The sequence below is a fragment of the Phyllobates terribilis genome, unplaced genomic scaffold (assembly GCF_046119375.1).
Source record: "Phyllobates terribilis strain yellow unplaced genomic scaffold, ASM4611937v1 Scaffold_8__6_contigs__length_399053987, whole genome shotgun sequence".
In the NCBI taxonomy this organism is placed as follows: domain Eukaryota; kingdom Metazoa; phylum Chordata; class Amphibia; order Anura; family Dendrobatidae; genus Phyllobates; species Phyllobates terribilis.
Window position 1 is genome coordinate 155619190 of NW_027362768.1, and position 20148 is coordinate 155639337.

A 20148-nucleotide genomic window follows, 5' to 3' on the forward strand; every position below is an offset into this window, starting at 1 on the left:
AGGAGGCCACACATACCAGGATTTGAGGATTGAGGAGGCCACACATACCAGGATTTGGGAATTGAGGAGGCCACACATACCAGGATTGAGGAGTTGAGGAGGCCACACATACCAGGATTGAGGAGTTGAGGAGGCCACACATACCAGGGTTGAGGAGGCCACACATACCAGGATTGAGGGGTTGAGGAGGCCACACATACCAGGATTTGGGGATTGAGGAGGCCACACATACCAGGATTTGGGGATTGAGGAGGCCACACATACCAGGATTTGTGGATTGAGGAGGCCACACCAGGATTGGGGGATTGAGGAGGCCACACATACCAGGATTGAGGGATTGAGGAGGCTACACATACCAGGGATTGTGGGATTGTGGGGGCCACAGATACCAGGGATTGTGGGATTGAGGGGGCCACACACACCAGGATGGGAAATTTAGCTGCTGCTGCATTTCCCACCCTAGGCTTATACTCAAGTCAATAGGTTTTCCCATTTTTATGTGGTAAAATTAGGGGCCTCGGCTAATATTCGGGTCAGTTTATTTAAAATATACGGTATTTTAAAATCAGTGAGTACGTGGTGCCCATAATACTGCAGGATTGTGGCGTGCATTATACTGTATGGGGGCTGCATTTTACCCTATGGGGTGTGTAATATACTGTATGGAGGACTATGGGGAGTGCGTTATATTTTATGGAGGACCATGGGAAGTGCATTATACTATATGGAGGATTATGGGGGGAGCATTATACTATATGGAGGGTTATGGGGGCGCATTATACTATATGGAAGATTATCGGTGGTGTATTATACTATATGGAAGGCTATATTGGGCCATTATAATATTTGAGGGCTATGTGGGGGGCCATTATACAGTATGAAAGCAATTATACAGTGAGAAGGTTTGTGTGGGGTCCATTATACTGTTTGGAGGGCTGTGTGGGGGCCATTATACTGTTTGGAGGGCTGTGTGGGGGCCATGAGAGTGTATGGAGGGCTCTGTGGGGTTCACAGTTGGGGGATTATACTGCGTTAGGGTCACCATACTTTGCCGTGGGAGTTGAAGTGGGGTACAATAGGGTCATTATACTGTGCATGTGGAGGAATGCACCATAGGGGTATCATACTGTTTGGGGGGCACTTTTGTTGGCATCATACTTTATGGGGCAATGAAAGAGGAATCTACGACTTCAGAAGGAGGAAAATTTCTATGTAAAGGCTGGAAAGTTATGAGATCTGCTTTTCTGTGACACAGACAAATATTTATTTATTTTTTGTGGGGGGGGGGGGCAATTAGAGCTTCTGCTATGGGTCCCCATGACTTCTATGTATGCCCCTGGTTCCACTGATACACTGCGCGGGTGCCAGCCTCCCACGTCGCGCTGTGTTCACCAGACCGGGGGTTCAGCTCTTCTTCAGGTATGTTAGGAGCACCTGACGGAACTCCGCTTTCTTATGTTCCTCTCTAGACCGACTTCACGCTGGGTTTTATCCCTCCTGCCCTGCACTTCCCCACTTACAGTCCTGCTCGGGTGCTCTGAAGTCCCTACTGTCAAACTGGAGTTCCCGGACCTACTTGACCCTCACGGTGACTAGAATGAGGCTTTGGCAACTGAACTATAAAAGCCAGAAGCCTCCGGTTTTTCCAGCCGAGACCTGGAGTAACACGGCTGGTCCAGGGGCTGGTCCCCTTCTTGCGGCCTGATCCCTCTGTCTTCTGACAGATTCGGGGCGTACGGGTGCCGTCCTGCACTCGCCGTACCCCCTGGGATCCCTTCAATAGAACGGAGCCTTCCTCCTCTGCTCCCCTCCTGGGCCTCTAGCTCTAGGCCCCAACTTGTGTAGCAGAGCTCCTAAAGAGACTCTGCTCCCTGACTGACTGTCCTCACTCACTGTGCTCTACTGCACTGTCCTGCCACCCTAAGATGGCTTCCCTTTTTATACCTCCTGTAAAAGTGCTCCCCTAAACTGCTTCCTCCACCCACACCCACTACTGGTACCCCCTACTTTTGGGTTCCCCCCACTCCAGCCAGGGACAGGGCTCAGCACTGTGCACATGCATCTTGCCCTTCCAGCCGGCCTGGAGCAGTGTAGTGTTGAATGTGGGTGTTGGGGTTCCGGGCAGCACTCCCTCCTTACCTGAGAGAAGGAGATGCCACACCTCTGGGTGAGGTGCAGTACCTCTGTGGTGACTGAACCCTCAGGGGCGCCACACAGGAGCAGAGGCAGTGAGCTTAGAGACAGGAGACAGGAAGTCAAGGGCCAGTGTGCGGGCGGCCATGCACAGGACAAGGTGTCAGAGAAGAGCTCCAGAGAAAGGGAGCTTGTGTGAAGATGGGGGTGTCCCCGCAAAGAAGGAGTCGAGGCAGTGGGGGCCGTAAGTACACGAGTGAGGACCTGCTCGTGACAGGTCGGGACCGAGGACAGGTCGAAGCAGTGGGGTCGTAAGCCCATGAGTAAGGACCGGTGATGGTTTAAATGCACTCAGAGAAGAGGCCAGTACACGAGACATCAAGGGTCCATGTGAGTACCAGAGAGTCCGGCAGCCAGAGACCCGAGCCGGGGTTAGAAGGTGCACTGATCTGAGGACAGAGACTAGGCACTAAGCAGAGTCCGGCAGCCATAGACCCAGGCCAGGGTTAGAAGGTGGGCGGAGGAGAGAGAGAGTGCCGACAGCCCTCAGCAGGAGCTGAGGACCGAACAGAGGCTGTGGAAAAGGGATGTACATATGACTCGCCCCCTGGGCCGCGTGGGGAACCCGGAACCGGGCCTCTGGTGGGATGCTGGGGGTGGTAGTCTCAGTGTGGCGGCGACCCGGTCTGTGGCTCAGGGTGGTCAAACCAGTGGCAGTCTTAGTGTAATAACAAATGTCCGACTACGCCACCCGTGGATTACGGTCAGTGGGGACCGCCGCTGCGCTGCAGACCGCTGAGGCTGATGTTGTATGCGCAGCCAAGTATGGGATAACTCCCCACGGGAGAAGTATTGCCTCAGGGCAGCTAGTGTGGATGATGGGAGTGATGGTGTGAGCGTGTATATCAGTCCCCACAGCCTCGGACTCCGGTGTCCGGTTGTAGTGTCCTCAGCCAGGGCGAGATCTGCTCAGCTCCAGCCCCTGGTCTTCAGCTATTGTTCCTACAGAGCTACTGATGTATCTTTCCCTCTCCAGGCTCTGACTCTCCTAATCCCGCCCCAGATCCAGTTTATAAGAGCAGATTCCTCCCCTCCCAGGTCTGGGCGGGCGGTGTTGCATGCTTAGGGCTCCTGACCAGAGAACCCTCCCACTTGCTCTCAGACATAATATTTCTATTACTGTGGCAACCAGACCCCTGGGGTGCCACATTTCCCCCTAGTAAATTTTAGTACTCCGGGACTAAACACATTTTTAAAGAAACATAAATGCAGGGTATAACAATAAAACAATAACATATATACAAGTAGCTTTAGTCTGTAGAGGTCTCGGCGTGTCCGTAACCGGGTGTCCATATCACCCAAGGTGAAGTTTTAAGCGAGGTAGGGGACCTGTCCAAAGCAAACCCCTTGCGTTGGCCTTGGGCGTGGCTGCAAGGCTGACGCTAGCTACTTTGGGCCGCAAGGAGGCCACGCCAGACAGGTTTTCTCTTCCGCGGCCGTCTTCGCAAGAGGCACAATGTGCAACTATCTACAAAACTGTTCCCGTTATCCAGCGTCCATAACCTGTTAGTCCAAAGAACCCTGCAGGGTAACTGAGAAACATAATTAATAACAGGCAACAACAAAAGCCATCAACATTTCTCAATAAACAGGTAAATTTACAGTGCATTACTTTATATTTTCCAGCGAGCGGGTATCTGACCTCTAGTGACTCTAGTGGACCTACGGAGCTCACTAACTGGTTCTGCACTACAGGGTGTAGGGGATGTTATAGGTAAGCTGGGCAGCTGTCTGCGCACTCTTTGGCTCACTAGGGGCACGGCAGGCTCACGACTAGCAGAGGGTTGATTCTCCTGGTCTGCTGGTATGGATTCTTCTGCCTCCTGGGCCGGCTGCTCTTCCAGCTCTACCTGATCTTCTGTAGGCACTTGAGGGGCTGGCTGGAGAAAGGTGAGGACGGGTACCACGATAGCGTTGTTTACTTGTGTCCAGGACCGGGGAAAGTCTCCGAGTACGGTGCTGATCCTTTCCTCCTTTTCCTCTACGGGTTGAGGGTCTTCCTGATCTTCATCTTTGCAACTTCTCGGGGCACTTTTTCAGGTGGTCTCTGGAGACAGTGGCTGTGGTCTCTCCTCCATCCTTGCTGATGACGTACACCTTTGGATTATTGTGGCTTGAGGGCAGTACGGTGTACGGGTCCTTTTCCCACTGGTCGTCCAACTTATGGAGCCGCCTTTTTCTTTTCAAGACCTGCTCTCCAGGTACCAGGGGAGCATGTTGGTTATAAGTCCTCTCCTGCCTTTCTCTTGATTGACAGAGACTTCACTCGACGCTCTCCTGTACTTTCCGGTACTGCTGCTGCCATTCTGTATCCCAGTCTGCCTCTGGCGAGGTGTCCTCGGGTGTCAGGACTCCCATATCCAGGTCAACAGGCAGCTTACCAGGTCTTGCTCGCATTAAGTAAGCCAGGGTACAGTTGGTGGAACCTACAGGGATGTGGTTATACAGGTCCACCAGATCGGGCAGTTTCTCAGGCCACAGACTGCGTTCTTCCAGGGGCAATGTTTTTAGCAGATCTATCACCACCTGGTTCATCTTCTCGCAGAGTCCATTGGTTTGGGGGTGATAGGGCGTTGTTCTTATCTTCTTGCAGCCATACAGATTGCAGAACTCCTGGAAGACTTCCGCTTCGAAGGCTGGTCCTTGGTCTGTCAACACTTGCTCCGGGTACCCGTGTGGACGGCAGAAGTGCTGCTGGAAGGCTCTAGCTGCTGTTTGAGCCATTAAGTCCTTGACGGGAACCACCACCAGGAACCGGGAGTAGTGATCTACGATTGTGAGGGCGTAGACATACCCAGATCTGCTTGGAGCCAGTTTCACATGGTCCAGGGCTACCAGTTCCAGTGGCTGTCTGGTGATGATGGGCTGCAGGGGAGTCTTCTGGCTGGCACGGTCCTTTCTTCTTAGGTTGCACGGGCCACAGTCTCTGCACCACCTCTCGATGGCTCCTCTCATGCCTACCCAGTAGAACCGTTCACGCAACAAGTACTCCAGCTTCTTCCATCCAAAATGTCCTGCTCCGTTGTGGTATGCCTCCAGAACCATAGCCGCGTCTCGCCTTGGGACCACTACCTGCCAGGTCAACTCATGTGTTCGAGAGTTAATCATTCTCCAGCACAGCTTCTCCCTGTAGAGAAACAGCTTACTTTTCTCCTTCCACAGTTGCTTGGTTTCCTCCGGAGCGTCTGGGTCAAGACGGGCATCGGCCTGTGTCAGCATTTCCTTCACCAGACGGACTGCGGGATCACTGTCTTGCGTTTTCGCCCAGCTGTAGTGGGGCAAGGGATTGAACGTCACAGAGCGCCTGTCCTTCACACGGTGGGAATACAGGGTAATCCCATGACGGTGGAACGCAGGGAGCTCGACTTCTTCCAGATCTTCTCCTACATCTGGTAAGTTTGGCATTCTAGACAGGGCATCCGCGTTGGCATTTGAGCGTCCCGCCCAGTATTTAATGGTGAATTCATAGTTGGACAGGCGGGCCATCCATCTCTGTTCCAGGGCACCGAGCCTTGCAGTGTCCAGGTGTGTCAACGGGTTATTATCCGTGTACATGGTGAACTTGGAAGAGGCAAGGTAATGCTTGAAACGTTCGGTCACTGCTCACACCACTGCCAGGAACTCCAGCTTAAATGAGCTATAATTCTCAGGGTTCCTCTCCGTGGGCCGTAGCTTTCGGCTGGCGTAAGCGATTACCCGTTCTTTCCCCTGCTGGATCTGGGACAGTACGGCTCCTAGCCCGTTGTTACTTGCGTCCGTGTGGAGGATAAAGGGCTGGCTGTAGTCAGGATATGCCAGGATTTCATCCTCCGTGAGGGCCATCTTCAGCTGGCAGAAGGACTCCTCTTCCAGCTTTTCCCACCTGAAGGGCGGCTTCTGGTTTTTGGCTTTCCGAGATTGACCTATCAGGAGGTCCTGCATAGGGGCTGCCATTTTGGTGAAACCGGGAATGAATCTTCGGTAGTAGCCTACCAACCCGAGGAACTGCCGCACTTCCTTTAAGCTGGAGGGTCTTGGCCAGTCCTTAATCACGGTGATCTTATCAGGGTCGGGAGCCACTCCGTCAGCACTCACCACGTGTCCCAGGTACTGCACCTTTGGTTTCAGTAGATGACACTTTGATGGTTTCACCTTTAAGCCGTAGTTTACCAGAGCTTCAAACACTTCGGCCAGGTGTTTCAGGTGGTCCTCGTAGGTCTTGGAATAGACGATGACATCGTCCAGGTATAATAGGACCGTCTCGAAGTTCCGGTGTCCCAGACAGCATTCCATCAACCGTTGGAAGGTTCCTGGTGCGTTGCAGAGCCTGAACGGCATACAGTTAAATTCGCTGAGACCCATCGGGGTGGTGAATGCGGTCTTCTCCCGGTCCGCCTCTGCTACAGGAACCTGCCAGTACCCGCTAGTGAGGTCCAAAGTAGAGAAGAAGTTAGCAGATTTTAATGCGGCTAAGGACTCTTCTATCCTTGGTAACGGGTACGCATCTTTGTGTGTGATACGGTTGACCTTCCTGTAGTCTACACACATTCTCATGGTGTTGGCTTTCTTTTCTCACTAGGACTAGTGGAGCTGCCCAGGGACTACAGCTGTCCCTAATTACCCCAGCCTCCTTCATGTCTTTTAACATCCCCTTGGCATGCTGATAGTGTGCAGGGGGTACGGGTCGGTATCTCTCCTTTATGGGAGGATGGTCTCCCATTGGGATGTGATGGTCTACCCCCTTTACTCGCCCAAAGTCCAGCGGGTGTTTACTAAACACTCTCTCGTACTCTTGAACCACCTGATAGACTCCCTGTTTTTGGTGTGAGGGAGTGGAGTCAGTACCCAAATGCAGTTGCTGACACCAGTCCTCCATTTGTTTCTTAGAGCCGTTACCTTCCTCTGGTTGAGATGGGGGCAAGGGTTCTACGGCCTGTACAGAGTTCTGGTTTATGGTGAACAATTTGGCTAACGTGGCATACTGGGGCAGGTATACTTCTCTCTCCCCGATATTTATGATGCGGACGGGCACCCTCTCATGACGTACATCGACCACCCCCGTGCTGTCAAAATGGTGGGCCTACTGTCTGAGTAGACGGGTTCTACCATTGCTTGGTAGTCTCTACCTCTCAGACCAATAGCTGCCCGGCACCAAATCATCATCTCACTTTTTGGGGGCATGGCAATAGGGAACGGGTCACACATTCTTACGCTACCTATCTCACCACCAGATAGTTCCACTTGTTGCCGCTTCATCAGTGCCTGGATCTCTTTTTGGAGCACACGTTGCTGGCTGGAACTGGCATTCTTGGCAAACTGCTGCAAAATAAGAATCACCTCTGCAAGACAGTTTTCAATTACATTAGTACCTAGGGTTATTTTTGGGTGACTCTCGCGACGGTCAATGTCCACAATGATCAGTCCTTGTGCCGGCAGTTCAACTTTACAGACCTTGATGGTCACTTCTTTAAATCCTATCTGTGGCACGGGCTGACCATTGCTGGCGATAATGCTCAGGTCGTCATCTGGGTAGCGGGTTATGTCCAAGTCATTCCAGTACCGCTTAAAGAGCACGTACGGGATGGTGGTGACCTGTGACCCGGTGTCCAGTAGGGCACTCATAGGAATGCCGTCCAGTACCACAGGCAAGACCGGACGTCCCCCTACGTATTTATCATGCCAGGTCGATGGGCCTGATGATCTTATGCCTGGGGGTTGGCCCTCTACCCCAGGTTGTGCCCGTTTAAATGACAGTACCTTGCCATATGTCCGGGTTGATTGCAGCGGCGGCAGATGGGTCGTCCGTCCTCGTTGTATCTGTCGCTGGGTCTTCCTCTGGACGGTGGGATCCTCCTCAGTCGGCGCCACTGGACGTCCTCCGGTCCGGATGCCAGCTGGATCTTTCCTGGAGAAGAGACCTGTATAGACTGCACAGTTCTGGTTAGCGCGGCAACACTCTTAGTCAGCTCTTGGACCTGATGGTGCAGGTCTGTAGCCGGGTTATTGTTCAAAGCCTGTGCATCAGCTCCCACAGTCCCTGCAGACAAGGGCGCCTCGTCCTGGTGATAAGTGATAGCAGGGCGCCTGTGGGTCACAGCGCCACCTGGTGCCGGTTCTCGGAGCACCCGGATGGCCCTGTCCTTGAACTGTGCAAAGTCCAGATCAGGGTCCTGTAAGGCCATTGCCCGCAACTGGGTTCGGTGGGCATTGCACAGTAGACCCTCAATAAATTGTTCGGTCAACAGCTTGTCTTCATTTCCCACGCTGTCAGGGTCTGCCTGCTTAATGGCTCTCAGGGCCTCTTGTAGGTTTAGAGCATAGTCTCTTATACTTTCGTGTGCCCGCTGTTTGCACCAGTAAAATCTGAGTTTTATTTCAGCTGAGGTGCGGGTGTCAAATGTGTCTTTCAGCCGGGCTAGTATCTCTCTGACAGTCCTCTTCTTCCCAGGTGACCAGGACTTTACCTCCCTTTGGGCTGCCCCGATTAACTGGGCCACCAGGATGCTTACTTTTTGCTCTTCCGTGAGGGGGTATACCTGGAAGAGGCTATCCAGTCTTTCCCTAAAGTCACTTAGGGTATGTGACTCCCCTGAGTACTGGGGTAGCCAGGTTGCCCCCGGGATATAGGGCATGGTGAATGGCATGACCGCTGCAGCGGTTGCGCTGGCGGCCGGTGTGGCGGTGGAGCTCCCCTCGGTATCCGACATCCTTCTACCCGCCTAGTGGACTGTGGCCTACCTTGCGATGCTCTTCTTCCGTAGGCCGCGGCTCCGCAGTCAATCGTCGGGGTAGAGGACCTGGCGTCGCGCTCCGATGACGTCAGCGTCGCTCTTCCTCCCTTCCAGGACCTTTCGCAGCGTCAGTGCGTGGGACGGAGCTTCGGGTCTCGGGCGCTTTCGGCGTCCACGCCCCTCTTTTTCCCGCGCGGCGTCCTGAAGATGGCGGGAAGCAGCTGCGGATGGCGGGAAGACGGCAGAAGACGGCGGGAAACGACCCAAGATGGCGTCCGATGGCGGGAAACGACTCCGGACGGCGGGAAACTTCGCCACAGGTAAGTACAAAAGTCTTTTTCAGGCACGCAGTACCCGGTGGTTGCGGGCACGAAATCCTGCCGACTACGCCAAAGTTGACTCGCCCCCTGGGCCACGTGGGAAACCCGGAACCGGGCCTCTGGTGGGATGCTGGGGGTGGTAGTCTCAGTGTGGCGGCGACCCAGTCCGTGGCTCAGGGTGGTCAAACCAGTGGCAGTCTTAGTGTAATAACAAATGTCCGACTACGCCACCTGTGGATTGCGGTCAGTGGGGACCGCCGCTGCGCTGCAGACCGCTGAGGCTGATGTTGTATGCGCAGCCAAGTATGGGATAACTCCCCACGGGAGAAGTATTGCCTCAGGGCAGCTAGTGTGGATGATGGGAGTGATGGTGTGAGCGTCCCAGTACTAATGGTGCTGGTGCGGCGATGAAACACAGAGACGTGTGGTGCAGTTCAGGGTCTTTACTGATGGTATAAAGCAGACCCTCCAGGGAGTACTGGTTAGCAGTAGAGGCCTGGTCAGTCTGTGAGCAAGCAGGATCTCCCCTGGCCAGGCGGAGTTGTAGGCCTCCCCGTCTATCTGCACTCTTTCCTGGCTACCTTGATGTAAGCGGTTACAAGTAGCCCACGTCCCTGAGTATACCGTGTGGTGCTCACCCGTATGGCTGGTGACTTGGGGCCTTCTGTTAGCCTCCGCACCTGGATGGCGGCCCTGGTCCTTTCCTTGTGACTGAGCCTCCGGGCTTCTATGGCCAGAGGACCTGGAATCCCCTGCCGGTTGGATTCTGCTGCTGGGTGTATATCAGTCCCCACAGCCTCGGACTCCGGTGTCCGGTTGTAGTGTCCTCAGCCAGGGCGAGCTCTGCTCAGCTCCAGCCCCTGGTCTTCAGCTATTGTTCCTACAGAGCTCCTGATGTATCTTTCCCTCTCCAGGCTCTGACTCACCTAATCCCGCCCCAGACCCAGTTTATAAGGGCTGATTCCTCCCCTCCCAGGTCTGGGCGGGCGGTGTTGCATGCTTAGGGCTCCTGACCAGAGAAACCTCCCACTTGCTCTCAGACATAATATTTCTATTACTGTGGCAACCAGACCCCTGGGGTGCCACACATATATATCTATATCCGAGTAGCACAGCGAGAGAGAACAGGGACTGTGGAAAAAGGGATAGAAGCCTTATCCGAGTAGCACAGCTTCCCTAGGACAAGCAGCAACCAGGACAGAGGGTGTGCTGAAGGTGAAAGTCTGCCTGCTGTGATAAACTGAGTCAGAAGGTAGAGAAACGGCTTATTGTCCCTGCATAAGATCTGGGCCTGAGAATATCTGCTGCACCTGCCTGTACACTGCAATCTGTCAGTAAAGTTGGTTTTATTTAAAAGCACTGGCTCTATCTGTGTATTCATGTGCGAGGTGCCGGGGTGCTCGCTGAAGGTTGCTCAGTAGACTCGCCCACAACTACCACCCCGTGCCACCTCGTTACACTTGGCGTAGTCGGCAGGATCGTATCCAAACGTCCTGTGCCCACCAGACTAATGGGGAGGACCTTTGAGGCCTGCGAGATGGCGCATTGCAGTGGCGACCACGCTGTGGTCCAAGATGGCGCTGAACACTGACAAGAAGATGGCGGTCAGTGGCGCGAAATCCTGGGGAGGCAGAGAAAGCACGCAAAGGAGTGGCCCGCCCTCCGAGAGCAAGTGTGTGCTGAGGGGACGGCCTGAGAGAAGGAGGTGGTCCCCAGGATTGTGTCTGCAGGCCGGCAGATGGAGTTAAAAAAAAAGGAAGAAGGCCCGCCCCAAGCAGCATGATGGGGGTAGGCGGATCTGACGCACCCCTGGGCCTGTGTCGCGCAGCGTTGCGCACGCGGGAGCTTACCCGGAGCCGGATCTGTTGAGGGTTGTAGTCTCGTGGCGGTGACCCGGTCCGTGCCCAGGGAGTCAGACTAAGTGGCGCTGTATCAGCGGTAGATGTAGGACGACTACGCCACCCGTTGAATGCAGCTATGGAGCTGCCGCTGCAGGGCAGACCGCTGAGGCCGGTGGTAGGATAGTGCAGCGTAGATGGTATAACCCCCAACGGGAGGGGTATGGCCTCAGGGTAGCCGACGTGGATGATGGGGGTAGCAGGAATCACTCAGAGACGATGCGGTGTGATTCAGGGTCTTTACTGGTGACAAAGATAGACCCTCCCGGAGTACTGGCTAGCGATCGGAGCCTGGTCAGTCCTTGAGCAGATGGGATCTCCCCTGGCCAGGCGGAGTTGTAGGCCTCCCAAACTGACTGTACTCTTCTGGCTACCTTGCTAGAGGCGGGTATAAGTAGCCCACGTCCCTGAGTGTACCGTGTGGTGCTCACCCGTATGGCCGGTGACTCGGGGCCTTCTAGTAGCTTCCGCTCCACGACGGCGGTGCTGGTCCCATGCGTGTGACCGTGCCTTCGGGTTTCTTGGCCAGAGGACCTGAAATCCCCTGCCTGACGGATTCTGCTGCTGGGTAGGAGTTAGTCCCCACAGCCTCGGACTCCGGGTCCGGTAAGAAATCTTCTCAGTCAGGGCGAGCTCTGCAGCTGCCAGCCCCTGACTCCTTGTAACACTGCTCCCACAGAGCTCCTGTTGTTTCTTCCTATGCTGCTTCTCTTCTCTACTTCTGGCATGGCCCAGGAGCTGGGCCCAGCCGGAGCCACAGCTCCCTGTCAGCCCTCCTGGCTGCACTCTCCCTCTGAACTCTCTAACCCTGCCTCAGCCCCAGGTTTATATAGGGGAAGTTCTTCCCCTCCCAGGACTGGGCAGGAGGTGTGGCATGCATAAGATCCCTGACCAAGAGACCTCCCACCTGCTCTCAGACATAATATTGCTATTATTGTGGAGACCAGACCCCTGGGGTGCCACATTCCCCCCTAGTGAAATTTAGTACTCCGGGACTAAACATATTTTACAAAAACATAACAGGGTATAACAACAACAATAAAATACAATAAGGAAACACATAAAGATGGTCACGGTGTGTCCGCAACCGGGTGCAGTCTTTGAAGAAAACAAAGGTGTCCATTTCACCAAAACAGGGAGACGTAACTAGGTAGGGGTCTGTCCTGCCCCGAGTCCTTAACAGTCTTTAGTCCATTCCTAGGTTACGCTCCAACCATGTACAAGGATTCCCGGTAAATCCACCAAGGACTCCTAAAAATAACTAGAAACACATAATTATTTACAGGATATGGCCGCTCTCAGTCCTCGGCCAGGTAGAGGGAAAGAACGACCGCTCTCAGTCCTCGGTCAGTGGGGATAAGGAATGGCTGCTCACAGTCCTCAGCCTGGTTTAAGATAGGGGCACATGGGGAACAATTCACTAATCCCAACGGGGACCATATTTTAATTAGCAGCAGTCCTTGTACCCTTACGGGTAACTATTTACAGCTCTTTATTCACGCTACTTCCCTTCAGTAGCTATGTCCTCTTTGTGCTCCCTCCTGAGGGTAGTCCTCAGACCCGTCCGGGTCCTCTTGGCTTTCCTCGTATTGGTAGTACTGCAGCTCCTCCTCGGTTAGCTGGGTTAGTATCTCTGCGACAGTCCTCCTCCCAGGTGGCCAGGACTTTACCTCCCTTTGGGCTGCCCCGGTTAATTGGGCCACCAGGATGCTCACTTTTTGCTCCTCTGTGAGGGGGTACACCTGGAAGAGGCTATCCAGCTTTTCTCTAAAGTCATGCAGGGTATGTGACTCCCCTGAGTACTGGGGTAGCCAGGCTGCCCCCGGGATATAGGGCATGGTGAAAGGCATGACCACAACAGCGGTGGCGCTGGCGGGGGTTGAAGCGGTGAAGCTCTCCTCCGTATCCGACATCCTTCTCCCCCCTAGTGGACCGTGGCCTACCTTGCGATGATCCTCTTCCGTAGGCCGCGGCTCCGCAGTGGATCGTCAGGGTTGAGGACCTTCCGTCGCGCTCCTGTGATGTCAGCGTCTGCTGGGCTCCTTCCAGGACCTTACGTGACGTCTGGACGTGAGGCGGGGCTTCAGTTCTCGCGCGCTTTTGGAGTCCACGCCCCTCTTCTTCCCGCGCGGCGTCCTCAAGATGGCGTCCAATGGCGGGAAAACTCCACGTGTGGCGGGAAGAAGGCTGAAGATGGCGCCGGATGGCGGGAAAACTCCACCGATGGCGGGAAGGAAGCGGAAGATGGCGCCGGATGGCGGGAATCTTCACCACAGGTAAGTTTGAACAGTCTTTTTCAGGCACGCAGTACCCGGTGGTTGCGGGCACGAGATCCTGCCGACTACGCCAAAAGTTGACGCACCCCTGGGCCTGTGTCGCGCAGCGTTGCGCACGCGGGAGCTTACCCGGAGCCGGATCTGTTGAGGGTTGTAGTCTCGTGGCGGTGACCCGGTCCGTGCCCAGGGAGTCAGACTAAGTGGCGCTGTATCAGCGGTAGATGTAGGACGACTACGCCACCCGTTGAATGCAGCTATGGAGCTGCCGCTGCAGGGCAGACCGCTGAGGCCGGTGGTAGGATAGTGCAGCGTAGATGGTATAACCCCCAACGGGAGGGGTATGGCCTCAGGGCAGCCGACGTGGATGATGGGGGTAGCAGGAATCACTCAGAGACGATGCGGTGTGATTCAGGGTCTTTACTGGTGACAAAGATAGACCCTCCCGGAGTACTGGCTAGCGATCGGGGCCTGGTCAGTCCTTGAGCAGATGGGATCTCCCCTGGCCAGGCGGAGTTGTAGGCCTCCCAAACTGACTGTACTCTTCTGGCTACCTTGCTAGAGGCGGGTATAAGTAGCCCACGTCCCTGAGTGTACCGTGTGGTGCTCACCCGTATGGCCGGTGACTCGGGGCCTTCTAGCAGCTTCCGCTCCACGACGGCGGTGCTGGTCCCATGCGTGTGACCGTGCCTTCGGGTTTCTTGGCCAGAGGACCTGAAATCCCCTGCCTGACGGATTCTGCTGCTGGGTAGGAGTTAGTCCCCACAGCCTCGGACTCCGGGTCCGGTAAGAAATCTTCTCAGTCAGGGCGAGCTCTGCAGCTGCCAGCCCCTGACTCCTTGTAACACTGCTCCCACAGAGCTCCTGTTGTTTCTTCCCATAGCTGCTTCTCTTCTCTGTCTCTACTTCTGGCATGGCCCAGGAGCTGGGCCCAGCCGGAGCCACAGCTCCCTGTTAGCCCTCCTGGCTGCACTCTCCCTCTGAACTCTCTAACCCTGCCTCAGCCCCAGGTTTATATAGGGGAAGTTCTTCCCCTCCCAGGACTGGGCAGGAGGTGTGGCATGCATAAGATCCCTGACCAAGAGACCTCCCACCTGCTCTCAGACATAATATTGCTATTATTGTGGAGACCAGACCCCTGGGGTGCCACAGATCCTCATGTGGAGCATTGCTGGTGGCCTGTCGCCATTTGCAAGTTGGAGAGTGAATCTGAGTGGAAGACCGATGTTGCCGAGCCCTCCTGATACTTCCAGTGAGGCCCGTTGAGAGTTGAAGAGAATTTTTCTTTGCTGAAAAAGAGTGTTGCCCCGCAAGTTGAGGGCGTTGAAGCCGGTCAAACTGAGCCGAAGTGAAGCCGCGATGGCAGTTGCTGTTTTCTTCCTTATATCAGTTGGAGCCTCGACATCGGAGGCCTGTTATGGACTTGGATGACCTCAGCAATTGCCGCTGGGTTCCGGATCGGTGCTGCCTTGCAGGAGCAGGCACACATGTGTGTTACCCCTTTAAATACTTTAGTACCGTTGGAGAAGGAATCGTGTCCCTGTTGCCACAGGGAGTGTAATGGACTGTGCCCGGATGCAGTTGGGCATGCAAAGGACACTTTGCAGCAATTTTTGCATTTCTTAAAGGGACAGTACCGATTTTTGTCCCTTAAAGGGGAAGTGATTTTTTCGCGGGGTCTTTCTTTTGTTTTGTTGCCTTGTCAAGTGAGGCTGGATTTTGCATGTTTTGGACTTCTGTGCTTCGCAGCAGTGGACTTTTTGCGACTCCACCGGAGCAGAGTGTGTGTGTGGGCTACCCGTTTAAGATGCGCACGTAGGGACTGTGTTTATGCTGTGTTTCTTTACAGGGTCCCTGCATGTCCGAGGACGGCCATGTTTAAAAAGAGGGGGAGTGTAAGGGGGATGGACGCCACCACCCCTTTAAGAAGGACTTTTCCCTGTTATTATTCCCACGTGCAGCAGTAGTTGTCCCCGTGTGAGTGTAATGTCTAATGTAATGTTGATGCTTTTATGTGTTCTCCCTGTATTGTACAGTGCAGTAGTTGCCTAGTGACAGCAGCATTGCAGAGCTGGCCAGGGCGAGGAGCATAGCAGGGAGGAGCAGAGGCAGTGAGCTTAGAGACAGGAGACAGGAAGTCAAGGGGCAGTGTCCGGGCGGCCATGCCCAGGACAAGGTGTTTGAGAAGAGCTCCAGAGAAAGGGAGCTTGTGTGAAGACGGGGGTGTCCCCGCAAAGAAGGAGTCGAGGCAGTGGGGGCCGTAAAGCCACGAGTGAGGACCTGCTCGTGACAGGTCGGGACCGAGGACAGGTCGAAGCAGTCAGGCCGTAAGCCCATGAGAAAGGACCGGTGATGGTGTAAATGCACTCAGAGAAGAGGCCAGTACACGAGACATCAAGGGTCCATGTGAGTACCAGAGAGTCCGGCAGACAGAGACCCGAGCCAGGGTTAGAAGGTGCGCGGATCCGAGGACAGAGACTAGGCACTAAGCAAAGTACGGCAGCCATAGACCCAGGCCAGGGTTAGAAGGTGCGCGGATCCGAGGACAGAGACTAGGCACTAAGCAGAGTCCGGCAGCCATAGACCCAGGCCAGGGTTAGAAGGTGCGTGGAGGAGAGAGAGAGTGCCCACAGCCCTCAGCAGGAGCTGAGGACAGAACAGAGGCTGTGGAAAAGGGATGTACATACTGTACAGACGAAAAGTTTTGACACACCTTCTCATTTAAAGATTTTTCTGTATTTTCATGACTATGAAAATTGTACATTCACACTGAAGGCATCAAAACTATGAATTAACACATGTGGAATTATATACTTAACAAAAAAGTGTGAAACAACTGAAAATATGTCTTATATTCTAGGTTCTTCAAAGTAGCCACCTTTTGCTTTGATGACTGCTTTGCACACTCTTGGCATTCTCTTGATGAGCTTCAAGAGGTAGTCACCGGAAATGGTTTTCACTTCACAGGTGTGCCCTGTCAGGTTTAATAAGTGGGATTTCTTGCCTTATAAATGGGGTTGGGACCATCAGTTGTGTTGTGCAGAAGTCTGGTGGATACACAACTGATAGTCCTACTGAATAGACTGTTAGCTGCCTTTTTATTGCCATAATAGAATTTCTAAGTAAAGAAAAACGAGTGGCCATCATTACTATAAGAAATGAAGGTCAGTCAGTCCGAAAAATTGGGCAAACTTTGAAAGTGTCCCCAAGTGCAGTTGCAAAAACCATCAAGCGCTACAAAGAAACTGGCTCACATGAGGACCGCCCCAGGAAAGGAAGGCCAAGAGTCACCTCTACTTCTGAGGATAAGTTTATCCGAGTCACCAGCCTCAGAAATCGCAGGTTAACAGCTGCTCAGATTAGAGACAAGGTCAATGCCACACAGAGTTCTAGCAGCAGACACATCTCTACAACAACTATTAAGAGGAGACTTTGTGCTGCAGGCCTTCACGGTAAAATAGCTGCTAGGAAACCACTGCTAAGGACAGGCAACAAGCAGAAGAGATTTGTTTGGGCTAAAGAACACAAGGAATGGACATTAGACCAGTGGAAATCTGTGCTTTGGTCTGATGAATCCAAATTTGAGATCTTTGGTTCCAAACACCGTGTCTTTGTGAGAAGCAGAAAAGGTGAACGGATGGACTCTACATGACTTGTTCCCACCGTGAAGCATGGAGGAGGAGGTGTGATGGTGTGGGGGTGCTTTGCTGGTGACACTGTTGGGGATTTATTCAAAATTGAAGGCATACTGAACCAGCATGGCTACCACAGCATCTTGCAGCGGCATGCTATTCCATCCGGTTTGCGTTTAGTTGGCCCATTATTTATTTTTCAACAGGACAATGACCCCAAACACACCTCCAGGCTGTGTAAGAGCTATTTGACCAAGAAGGAGAGTGATGGGGTGCTACGCCACATGACCTGGCCTCCACAGTCACCAGACCTGAACCCAATCGAGATGGTTTGGGGTGAGCTGGACCGCAGAGTGAAGGCAAAAGGGCCAACAAGTGCTAAGCATCTCTGGGAACTCCTTCAAGATTGTAGGAAGACCATTTCCGGTGACTACCTTTTGAAGCTCATCAAGAGAATGCCAAGAGTGTGCAAAGCAGTCATCAAAGCAAAAGGTGGCTACTTTGAAGAACCTAGAATATAAGACATATTTTCAGTTGTTTCACACTTTTTTGTTAAGTATATAATTCCACATGTGTTAATTCATAGTTTTGATGCCTTCAGTGTGAATGTACAATTTTCATAGTCATGAAAATAAAGAAAATCTTTAAATGAGAAGGTGTGTCCAAACTTTTTGGTCTGTACTGCATATACATATATTTATACCCCATAATGAATGACTCCCCAAACACATATGTTATGTATATTTTTTTCAGCTCCTCCATCCTAGTGGTTTGTTTTTGTTTACGACCTGATTTTCTTTCCTGCTTTCCCTTGGATCCCCTATACTATATTTCCCAGGAGGTGATGCATGCTTCCCTGCCAGCCAGAGCTGTATTTGTCCCACAACTCATTCACTACCACCCTCAATGCCCAACCACTCCATCGACAAAGTACCACCCTGGGACTTCTATATAGTCTCAAGATGGATAAATGATTGCACACACAGTTTCTCCTTTCTAACATTTCTCTGTCTTCACCTAGAATATGTGCTATCCTAACACTCTCTTGCAGTCAATAATGTTGCAGGTGTTGTTTCTGGCACCACACATGCACAGTGCACTGTAAGGGAGCATGGGTTCATAAAATGGATTTATTAATAGTAATATAATCTAGCACTCTGGAACACCCAGCACAATTCATTTTGTCCGCTAATTGCTAAGCTTACTGTTCTTTTCTGTGAAGCCTGCACTCCTGTTGTGGCTTCTGCTCTCTCTCCTGCACTGCTGTTGTGGCTTCTGACTAGTACAATGTTCTCCAAATACAACACAAATACTATTACTGCTGTCATAGTATTATTCAAACAGTTTATGTGAAGTATTTTATTGTGGTATGGAATGGCAACATCCATGAACTAGCCTCCAGGTCACCAATATTCTTGGGTTTGTGTTCCTTCTTTAAATCCCACCAAAGATTTTCTATAACTACACCTATACTGACTCAAATCACAAGAAAAGTCGAAGAATGAAACTGTTTTACAATGGATTCCAAGGTTCAAGATAAATGAATTCACACACAATGGCTAAATTAAATAATACAGTTTGCCAAAATTATATTGAAAATTATTTGCAAGAGAATATAAAAAACATAGAAGATAGCAAAAGAAGTACAACATATGAAAAGATGTACAGTGGTGCTTTAAAATTAGAGAACCCTTCAGAATTTTCCATATTTCTGCACAAATTTGACCTAAAACTACATCAGATTTTCAAAGAAGTCCTATAAGATAAAGAGAAGTAAATAAAAGAAATGAGTAAAAACTATTAGACTTTGACATTTTTAAAATGAAGAAAATGATCCAATATCGCATGTCTATGAGTAGCAAAAGTATTTGAACCTTTAGGAATAGTAGATAATTTCAAGGTGAAATTAGAGTCTGGTGGTTTCAATCAATGGGATGACAATCAGGTGTGAGTGGGCGACCTGTTTTATTTATTAAAGAACAGAGATCTGTCAAAGTCTGATCTTCTTTGTGGATGTGTATCATGGCATGGACAAATGAGATTTTGCGGACCCCAGAACAAGAGTTTTTGAACAGTTCATCAGGCTGGAAAAGGTTACAAACCATGCTTAAAGCGTTTTAACTTCACCATTCCAGAATCAGACAGATTGCTGACAAATAGGAGAAATTTCAAGACTATTTTTACCCTTCTCACTAGTAGTTGACTAGCAAAGATCACTCCAAGAGCAATGCAAATAAGAGTTCTTGAGGTTATAAAGGAACCCCAGGTTAACCTTTAAGCAACCAAAGGCCTTTCTCACATTAGTTAATGTTAATGTTCATGAGTCCTCCATTAGAAGGACACTGAACAACAATGCTCTTTGTATTGTAAGATTGAAAGAAGAAATCTACTGCTTTTCAAAAAGAACATTGATGCCCGCCTGCAGTTTGCTAATAATCACCAGGACAAGTCAGACGGCTACTGGAGCAAAGTTTTGTGAACAAATAGGGGAAAACTGAGCTTTTTGGCTTAAATAAGAATCTTTGTTTTGAGAAAGAATAACACTGCATTACAGCATAAAAACTACATACCATCTGATAAACACAGTGGTGGAAACATTATGGTTTGGGCCTGATTTGCTGCATCTGGGTCAAGACAGTTTGCCATTATTGATGGGACAATGAATTCTGAATTTTAACAGAAAATTTGAATGGAAAATGTCAGAACATCTGTTTGTGGGCTGAATCTCAAGAGAACATGGGTCATGCAACCAGACAACAGCCCAAAGCACACAAGTCATTCTACAAAAGAACGGTGAAAGAAGAATAAAGTTAATCTTGTAAATCTTTGGTGGGATTTTAAGAATACAATTGCAGCATGCAAATCCAAAGTTATCCAGTGAATTTGTAGTCAATGCCCATGAGGAACAGACTAAGATTCCCCAGGAAGGCTACGAGAAGCTGGTGTCCCCCAAAATTTTTTGGGAAAAAAGTGCATCTTATGGTTCGAAAAATACGGTAATATGTTAGGCCATATGGGATGATGCGATTATATCTTGATAGATAGATTATAGTGCTTATGCTTAACTGTACTATTGATATTCACATGCATTAAATATCTTATGTGGTTCCTGTCTTGGACAT